At 44.2% G+C, this 10,636-nt stretch overlaps 1 protein-coding gene across 1 annotated transcript in view; it reads right to left on the reverse strand.

Moving 5' to 3' along the window:
• The window catches only part of SMAGP (small cell adhesion glycoprotein), a 28,614-nt gene that overhangs the window by 2,750 nt on the left and 15,228 nt on the right, over positions 1-10,636 (reverse strand). The window lies entirely within an intron of this gene.

The following is a 10,636-nucleotide window of genomic DNA, read 5'->3' on the forward strand; positions in this document are numbered from 1 at the left end:
CTGGTTAGATTTATTCATTAGTATTTTATTTTTTTAGGGGCTATTATAAATGGTATTGTTTTCCTGATTTCCTTTTCATCGTTCTCCTTGGAATGCATATTTTTACATAAATGAGATCAAATGATGAACGTATATACTGTGCATAATTTTTTACTTTATATGTTATGGCACATGCATTTTTCAATGTCCTTATAAAGTTTTTTAAACATTATTTTAAATGAAATAATGCTTCTCTCCTATTAAAACCCTTTCCACACTTCCAGAGTAGGCCCTGCAATTTGAAGGGTTCTGAAATAAGGTCCCCTACCCCAAAACATCTGGCACCCCCTGTTATGGCTTGAATTGTGTCCCCTAAAAATATATGTTGTAAATCCTAACCTCTACGCCAGTGGTTATAATCCCATTTGGGAATGGGTTGTCTTTGTTAATGAGATAGGATTAGTGTAGGGTATGTCTTGAGTCAATTTCTTTTGAGATATCAAAAAAACCCGTTGCTATTGAGTTTCCAACTCAGTGACCTACAGGGCAGAATAGAACTGCCCCATCTTTCTTCCGCGGAGCAGCTGGTGGTTAGCAGCTGAGCGCCTGACCACTGTACCACCAGAGCTCCTGAAGTTTTTGAGATAGAAAACAGATTAAAACAAGCAAGCTAAGAAGCAGAGGTAGGGGGAAGACACATGCCAAGATACGTGACGATAATCCAGGAGCAGACACTCAAAGAGACAAGGGCCTTCCTCAAGAGATAAGAGAGAAAGCCTTCCCTTAGGGCTGGCACCCTGAATTCAGACTTCTAGCCTTCTAAACTGATAAAATAAATTTGTTTGTTAAAGCCACCCTCTTGTGGTATTTCTGTTGTAGCAGCATTCCCTGTTATGGGTGTATCTATCCTTCAGAGCCTGAAAGCCCAACCCCTACAGTCATGACTCAGGGTCACAAGAATACAAAGCTAGCGGTATCTGTAGTTGTTTGCTGCTGTTGAGTCACCCCTACCCCTACCCCGACTCATGGGGGCCCCCGTGCACAACAGAATGAAATGCTGCCCGTCCTGTGCCATCCCCATGATTAGTTGCGGATCAGACTGTTGTGATCCATAGGCTTTTCATTGACTGAGTTTTTGGAAGTAGACCCCAGGCCTTTGTTCCTAGTCTGTCTTAGTCTAGAATCTCCATTGAAACCTGTTCAGCATTGTAGCAAGCCTCCACTGACAGAGGGGTGGTGGCTGCGCACGAAGCGCATGGACCAGAAATTGAAAGCAGATCTCCTGCACGGAAGGCGAGAATTCTAACTAAACTACCAATTTCCCCAGTGGTCTCTGGAAGTCCCTTTAAGTGTTTACACAGTAAGTCAGGAAGTCCTTCAGTCATCTTCTAATTAACATTTTAGAGGTTTGGAAAGGTAACAATTAAGCAGAGGTTACTGGAGGACAGAGGTATCCTGGGGAAAACAGGCTGGCTGATCCTGGAACCACCCACAGGAGGCATCACAATAATTCAATAAATTGTAACGTTTCTTAATTCTGTCATTCAATGAATAATAACAGCAGCACTCATTAACTGCCTGTTCTTTGTAGGCACTGTGCTGGACTCATTGGGATACATAGTGAGCAAAACAGACATGTCCCGTCTCCATTGAGCTTACCCTTTACCACACCACATTTTGCTGAACTGTGATAAATGTGACACTTAGAAGAACATGTGTGGAGAATAGACCTGACCTAGTCTTCCAGTCAGAAAAGACCTCCCAAGGAAGTAATATTTGAGCTGGGAGCTGAAGCTGGGGTAGCAGTTTACTGGGTAAAAGTAGTGTGGGGCACATTCTTAGCAGAGGGAAGAACTTGCGTCAAAGCTCTGAGACAAGAGGGTTCAAAGGTTGTGGAGTTTGGAGCATGAGCATGATTCCTGTCCAGTTTCCATCTCGTTGTTGGGTGCCAGTGGAGTCAATTTCGTCTCACAGCTGCCCCATGTGACAGAGTGGAACTGCCCTAGGCTGTTTCCTAGGCTGTAATCTTTCCAGGAGGAGATCACAGAGCTGCTACATGGGTTTGAACTGCCAACGTTTCTGTTAGCAGCTGTGCTCTTAACCAACCTTTCGCTTAGCAGCTGAGCTCTTAACTGTTGTGCCACCAGGGATCCTCAGTTTCCAATTCATCTAGGACAAGTGACATTAAATCATTGGAGGTGGTCTGGTGAGCCTGGGAGCAGTGCTAAGAGGGGCCAATGGTGCGGTGGGATCTTTTCACCTAGGCCAAGGGTTGGTCTATTGACCCTCCTGGTCCTGCAACAGAGAAAGCAGAAGTGGGCTGCCTAGAGTGCCTCTACTTCCCCTGGCCAAGCCAACATCTTCTCCACAGTTCTCCACTCTTTCTTTTCTTTAGGAATGGTAATATACTCAGCCACTTTGTGGACTTGGGCAAATGATTACATCTCTTAATTTATTCATCCATTCTTCTCTTTACCAATGGGACTTATATTAATCTGCTTAGCAGGGTTAAGGAGCCCTGGTGGTGCAGTGGTTAAGTGCTCAGCTGCTAACCAAAAGGTCAGCAGTTCGAACCCACCAGCTGCTCCACAAGAGAAAGATGTGGCAATCTGCTCCTGTCAAGATTAAAGCCTTGGAAGCCCTATGGGGCAGTTCTACTCTGTCCAATAGGGTCGCTATCAGGTTGTTGAGTTGGAATCAATTCAATGGCAACAGGTTTACTTAGCAGGGGTATTGTGAAGACTGAATGAGAGAACATATAAGCATACATAATAGCTACTACTTTAAATATTATACAGTGAAACCCACGAGAGCCAGAACTCAATGGGACTGTCTTATTTTTCTGGGTGTCTCAAGTTTTCTGCCTTTGACAGGGTGCTTTTCTATCACTCTCTATTAAGAATCCTACTTCATAAACACCCACTGAGTTTTCCTTCTCTGACAGGTTTCTGCCTTACAGTTGCCGGCTTTCACAGGTTTTACTGTATAAGGTGACTTTGTTTATATGCTTAGTGATTAAAAGAGAAGGCTGCTCTGGGCTTGAATCCTGGTCCAGCATATTACTTGGTAACCTTGAGGAAGTTCCTGAACCTGAGTCTCAGTTTCTTGATTTGTAAAATGGGAGTGTGGGAGGCAGCTTCTAAGATGGCTCCTGAAGATCCCTGACTCCTGGTATTTACACCCTTGTGTAATCCTCTCCCCTTGTGTGTGGGCTGGATCCAGTGACTTGCTTCTAACAAGTCACTTCCGAGATTAGGTTATAAAACACTGTAACTTGGTCTTGCGCACATGTTCTCTTTCTCTCTGTCTGGCTCTTCTTGCTTGCCCGCTCTGATGAAGCAAACTACCATGTCATGAGCAGCCTGATGGAGAGGGTGAGGAACTGAGGGCAGCCTTGGGCCAACAACCACTTCAGTCCAACAGCCCCAAAAAAACTAAACCAGTTGCCGTCTAATCGATTGCGACTCATGGCGACCTCATGCGTGCAGAGTAGAACTGCACTCTATAAGGTTTTCAAGGCTGTGAACTTTCAGAAGCAGATCGCTAGGCCTTCCTTCTGAGGCACCTCTGGATGGGTTTGAACTGTCAACCTTTTGGTTAGTAGTCAAACACTTAACCATTTATAACACCCAGGGACTTCTCCAACAGCCCATGAGGAACTAAATCCTGCCAACAACCACATAAGTGAGCTTGGAAGCAAATCTTTCCAAAGTTGAGCCTTGAAATGACTGCAGCCTCAACCTAAGACACCTTGACTGGGTCGTGTGAGAGTCCCTGAGCTTAAGGACTTAGCTAAGCCAAGCCCAGATTTCTGCTCCACAGCGCTGTGCTAAGAAATGTTGTTTAACGCCACTAAGTTTTGGAGTAATTTGTTTCAGTGCAATAGGTAACTAATACAGGAGGTAATAACTGCTCTTCATAGGAGTAGTGCAGAGAATCAGGGGTGGGAGTAGAGGATGAGGTAAAGATCTCCTCCTTGCTTCCCTGCACCACTCAAACTCCATTCTTCCTTTTTCTCTAAGTTTCTATTCTAGTCCCATCCCACAATTCCAAAAATTGCAAAATCCCAGCTATTTAGAGCATTTGGACATATATAAAATACAGCTTTGTAAATTAAAATAGAAAAAGAAAATGAGACCACCCCTTAAATTTTTCCCAACAATGTTCCTTTAAAATAAAGGAGGGGGAAGCAGTAGGGAAGAAACACATAGCAAAGAGAAGCCTTGAAATTTATCTACTTGATCATTACCTCACATTGCTGCCCCGACCCTGCACTTTCCTCCCAAAAATCTCCCAGTACTGCACTCCGCTGCACCCCATCTTCCCACAATTGATATCCAGAGTTCTGTACAGTTGCTCCTAGTTTTGCCTTTCTAAAACATTTCAATGTATTAAGAATAATAATGCATGTACAGGAGGTTAAATATAAAGATGGATAAGATTCAGTTAAGATCCCTAGGTGGCGCAAATGGTTTGCACTTGACTGCTAACCTAAAAGATTGGTGGTTCAAACTCACCCAGTGGTACTGTGGAAGAAAGTCCTGGAGATCTGCTTCCATTAAGATTACAGCCAAGAAAACTCTATGGAGTAGCTATACAGCAGTCCTCTCCCCCTTATCCACGGGGGATACCTTCCAAGACCCCCAGTGGACGCCTGAAACCATGGATAGTACCGAACCCTATACATACTATGTTTTTTCCTATACGTACATAGCTATGATAAAGTTTAATTTGTAAATTAGACACATTAAGAGATTAACAACAATAACTAATAATAAAATAGAACACTTATTAAGTAAAATAAGGGTTACTTGAACGCAAGTACTGCGATACCTCGACAGTTAACCTGATAACCCTGATGGCTACTAAGTGACTGACAGGCGGGTAGCATACACAGCGTGGATACACTGGACTAAGGGATGATTCACCTCCCAAGCGGGCCCGAGCAGGATGGTGCAAGATTCATCATGCTACTTAGAATGGGCAATTAAAAACACATGGAGCCGTCAGGCATCGGAATAGACTCGAGGGAAACTAATAACAACAACAAGATTCAGTACAATTAATCAACAACAATCTACTTTACACTTACTTATCACGTGCCAGAGAGGCGTATGTAGGGTATGGCAGGTATGGCAAGTGCCCTGGCACCGCTTGAGGGTGTGTGTGCGCGCGCCAGTGAGCAGTTTCTATTGGCCATCCCCATTTCCATTGCCAGCTGTGAGAGATCATTCAGCAATTTAAAACTAATTGCATAAGTGCTATTTTCCGTAGATACACCACTGGCGCACAGAGGCACTGTCACAGATGCTGGGAACAGAGCAGTAAGCAGAACAACAAGTCAAGGGGCCTGACCATGGAGCTCAATCTCTGAGGGCTCAGAGAACAGATAAATACGAGTCTCTAGAAAGCAAATCTGGAAGGGAAGATGATTCCTGGCTGGGAAGTTCTGCAAATGATCCCAATTATAACAGCTGCTATTTACTAAATCCCTGCTTTGTGTCAGGTGCTTTATAGAGATAATTAATTTTTATAACATCATGTGCTTCAAAGTAGGGGTTTTTATTTGCTGATGTGCACCCGGAGACCCAGGAAGAGTTAAGTGTCTTGCTTCACATTATGCACAAATTAAGAGTGGATGGAGCCAAGATCTGAATCCAGGACTACCAGCTCCAAAGCCCAAGCAAGGTATCTACACTAAACCTTCCTACCACTGTTTTTTTTTTTTTTTTCTTCTTTTTCCAATGGGAAAAAAGAGGAAGAGGTAATGAAAGATATCTATGAAGTAGCACAATAAGCTTCCAAAAAATTCAAGAGTTTAAAAAAGTATGGATAAAGGTGGAAGAAAAACTGATGACCACAATCAAATACAAGACTCTGCTACAAGGATGCTCCTTGAACCTGAACTCACTCATAGGCGAGTTACAGAAGAATGATGTCAGTGTAATGGGGAAGTTATATTTGTTCATATGCAACTTCCACAACTTTAATGTTTGACATTATCAGGGGCAAGCTGTCTCACAACTAAAGAGAGCGGTAAGCAATATAGGAAGATCTTAAGAAAAAAAACCCAGAAAGTTCTATAGAAGTGCCTTCCTTTGAGTAGTTATTGGTAGGTTTCTACTTATGTTAAAAGGAGCCCTGGTGGTGCAGCCCATTGAGCATGCCCCTGCTAAGGGTTTGACCCCATCCAGTGGCTCCATGGGAGAAAGACCTGGCAATCTGCTTCCATAAAGATTACAGCTTAGAAAACCCCATGGGGCAGTTCCACTCTGTCACATGGGGTTGCTGTGAGTCAAAATCGACTTAGTGGCACCTAACAACAACAACTTATGTTAAACCTTCAGGTGAAGCAGATGAAGAAGGCACAAAGAACTTTCCCTCTATTATAAAACTACAGATTAATGAAGAAGACAGCCCCTAGATCAGATTTTATTTCTGATGAAAATGGTCTCTTTTAGAAGTGAAGGCTCTCTGGAACCTACATCTAAAAGGAGGAAGCACACACCCAGGGTACGAGGCTGCAAAGGACTGACTGGGATTCTAGGTTCAAATGCTAGTGGAGGTTTAACTCTGCCAGTATTTTTATTGGGATTGTTATTGTGTTAGGGCTCTGGTTACAAAGTTCCATAAATTTTGGGTTGTCTACCCAATCCTGTTCTTCCTACAGGCCCTCTTATTTCTAAGTATGCAATTTCAGAAAGTGAGTCTTTAAAGAAATGCACATAAAATTTTATAGCAGAAATTTAGAAGACTTAACAGTCAGAGACTTAGAAGAAGTGCCAGGAAGCTGTGCCAGGAAGCTGTATATATCAGAGAAAGTGGAACTCCTCCAGCCCTTTTCACTTCTGTTTCGTATCAAAGCACTAAAGGAGCAGCTGGAACACTGGGGAAGTGGAGAAGTGAGCTCAAGAGAAAGGAAGTAACCCAGAGAATACCAGGCTAATCTAAAAGAGAGCCATGTAAATGACAGCCAAGGCACTGTTGGTGTTATAAAGAGAGGGACCAGGACTCTGAAAGGCTAGTGGGAAGAAGGTGGTTTCTGTACACAACAAACTGGTGAGCTGAATGTGGTTCCCTAGCAAAATTCTAGGATGACTTATTAAGGCCCGCTTTAGAGGCCTTGAACTTGAAACAGCAAGCATTAGGAGCCAGCAGAGGACCACTAAGAGCAAAGGGTCAGACAAGCCATATAGTCTTCTTAGACTGAGCTTCCCAGTTCATAGAGAGGGAAATTAAAAAAAGTTAAAGAAGTTAATTCAACAAGGATTTATTGACTGCGTCCACTGTGCCAGGCTCTGGGCATAGATCAGCGAATACAACAGATAAAAACCCTGCCTTCCTACATTTTACATTCTTAGAGGGCAATCTGTTCCCATAAAGATTACCCATTGCTGTCGAGTCAATTCTGACTCATAGCGACCCTGTAGGACAGAGTAGAACTGTCTCCAAGGAGCAGCTGGTGGATTCAAACTGCCGACCTTGTGGTTAGCAGCCGAGCTCTTAACTACTGAGCCACCAGTCCTCCCCTATAAAGATTACAACCTAGGAAGCCCTATGGGGCAGTTCTACTCTGCCCTATAGGATTGCTATGAGTCAGAATCGACTTGAGGGACACACAACAATAACAATAACAGAGGGTTCGGAAGAAGGACAATAAGCAAAATAAATAAATAAAAGATATACTATGTTAGATATTGATTGGTGCCGTATAGAAAAAAAAACAAGCAGGAAAGGAGATAGGAAGTGGGGTGTAGATGGAGATTACAATTTTAAATAGGTAGTCAGGGAAAGCCTCACTGATGAGGTGACTTGAGTAAGGACCTAAAGGAGATGAGGGAGACAGTCATGCAGACACCTAGGGAGGAACATTCCAGGCAGAGGGAATAGCAAGTTCAAGGTAGGGCTTTCCATAATACTGAATAGCATGCTAAAGGCACAGCACAGAGGTTACTTGACTGGAGTGGAGGGAGCAAGGGGGAGAGTATAACATGGGCCTTGTACACTAAGGTATGGGCTTTTAAGCAAGTAGGGCTTTTACACAGGTAAAAGGCTTTTACATGCTTAAGGATTTTAAATTGAGTGAGATGGAAAGCATTTAGAGGATTTTAAGCAGAGGAGGGATCTGACATATTTTAAAGTAGTGCTTCTCAGACTTTGTTGTGCCTAAGAAACTCCTAGGGATCTTGTTAAAAGACAGATTCTGATTCAGTAGCTCTGGGAAGGGGTCTCAGATTCCAAAGACACACTTTTAAAGCAGAAATTGATTTTAAAGGATCCCTCTGACTATACTGGGGAGAATAGGCTGTGGGAAGGTGGGGACAGTGTAGAAGCAGGTTGCACCTGGCACAAAGGTAGAGCCTTTTTCTAGTTTGCACAAAGGCATTGACTGGGTCTGGCCCAATGAGAAAGTGGTAGGATTCTGGATATAATTTGAAGACAGAACTGATAGGATTTGATGTGGGCTGGAGTCAAGGATGACACACCAAGGTTTCAGGTATGAGTAACAAGGGAGGGGGTAGTGGTGGTTAAGGGTTAAGTCCAGCCTCTGTACCTTCACACAGCACTACCTTTATCTGGAATACGCACTGTGCCTCTCTTTGCCTTTCCAAAGGACTATTGAGCAGGGCAGTAATTGACTATCAAGGAATGGAGTGATGCCAGTTTAGATGGAGCTTTCTTCCACTGGGATTTGAAATTGGTTCTTTTGAATTGCTACTTTATGTCAAACTATGCCAGGGCCAAATTAAGACCTTTACATAATTTAAAAAAAATTATTAAGCCTTAAAATAGGTATAAGGAAGTCCAATAAAGCCATTTTGCCTTATGATGATAACTTTTTTTGCTTGTTCTTAATATATAAAATTTTTTGTAAGATCTTTTGCTTTGGTGTTCCAGTTTATTAGCGCCTTCCACATGGCCTTTGTTCTTTGGGTAAATGCAGACCTGTGCCTACCTGAGGAAAGCTTGACAGATTTGTGAAAGACTTAAAGCTAGAGGAGCAAGCAATATGCTGATAAATAGAAACAGATTTTAATTGACTGGAGAAATGGGCCAAATGAGTAACATGAGAATTTAGCAGATTCCTTGCTCTTAGGTCCAGAAAACCAACTACTCACTAACAGAGAATGGGGAAGCCACGGCTTAGCAGCAGCATGTATAAGACACTTACAATGAGATCTCCTAAAAAATATCCTTGCTACTGACACTGCAAGGATATACCCCAAAATAGCAGCAAGAGTTGTGCAATTTTGGATGATTCTTATTTTCTTCTGTATGTGTTCCTTTATCCTCCAAATTTCTTACAATGATCCAGAACTACATTTGTAATCAGAAAAATTTAAAAACCTGCTATTGGAGGCGGGGCCAAGATGGCAGAGTAGTCAGACACATCTGGTGGACCCTCTTACAACAAACGCCCGAAAAAACAAGTGATATATATGGCAATCTGGGAGCCCTGAACATCAAAGGCAGAGTTGAGGAACCAGACTGAGTGGCAGGGGGAGGGAGAGACGCTTCGGAAGCAGCGAGGAGTTACCAGACCTGACCCAGCAAGAGCCTGAGCCCTTCAGGCCTGATCAGCTGGGCGTGAGCAGTGAGGCAGGAAAGGCAGGCTAGGGGCGGGGCTCGGGAGGCACGTTTCCTGCAGCGGCAGAGACCAAGCGGCAGAGAGTCTACACGGCCACCAAGAACAGTGAGAAGCTGCCCTCAACAGCAATAAATAAGTTCTTGTGTTCGGCTTACCGCACGGATCAAAAACACCCCCCTTAGGGAAAAACCTCTCTCCCATTTACCTCCCCACTCCCTGCTCTACACTTGGTCCCAACCGGCTTCAGCAATTGCTGAGTCCCCTGGACCGGAAGTAGGATCCGTCACATGCCCGGAGCCACTCTCCCTGCCTTGGAGAGTGAACAAATTAATAAACAGGGAAAAAATAAACTGCTGGCTCCCCTAAGCCAGGAACCAGGGTAGGCACAGCTCCTTTGCCTAGGCACAGATATAAGGGATCCATGGACTTTGAGTGCCTTTCCCCCTGCATAGACTTGTGTGGGGGCCCATCTCAACAGCGCAGGCCCTCATTACCACAATACAACAGGGTATATACCGGAACTCTAACTTCAACTGTTTCAGCTGTGAAGTGGCAAGTTCTTGACATTTGACACTGCTCTGCCCATTAAGCAGGGTCTTCACCTACCCACATCAGGGGCCTGAGGACTGGTGGCTCCACCTATGCCACCTAGCCACCTGCGATAGGGGCCCATGAATAAGAGGTACCCCCAGGCATTACAGCCAACAGCATTAGCTAATCATAGTCTGGCTGCAAAACCCACCCACCTATGTGCTCTAGGGAACAGGGACATGCCTTCCTCCTGGACACTCGGGGGTGGACGTCAGCCTCCTGCCTTGCTCAGAGTGTGTTCCCCTGCTGCAGCCATATGCCTGTGCCTACACCAATCACCCATGCCGGTCTAGGACTGTAAGTGAGAGCCTACACCACACACTTGGTGGCTATTTACCTGGGCACCTAAGCTGAATCCATATAGGAGGAGTGGGCAGACTCCTGAGCTCACATACCTAGTAACAGATCTAACCACCTGGTGACAGGACATTAGAGCTTCAAAGGTGCCAATAATCAAACTAGCTCATACGAGCAGCC

Source organism: Trichechus manatus, unplaced genomic scaffold, assembly GCF_000243295.1.
Source record: "Trichechus manatus latirostris isolate Lorelei unplaced genomic scaffold, TriManLat1.0 scaffold00209, whole genome shotgun sequence".
In the NCBI taxonomy this organism is placed as follows: domain Eukaryota; kingdom Metazoa; phylum Chordata; class Mammalia; order Sirenia; family Trichechidae; genus Trichechus; species Trichechus manatus.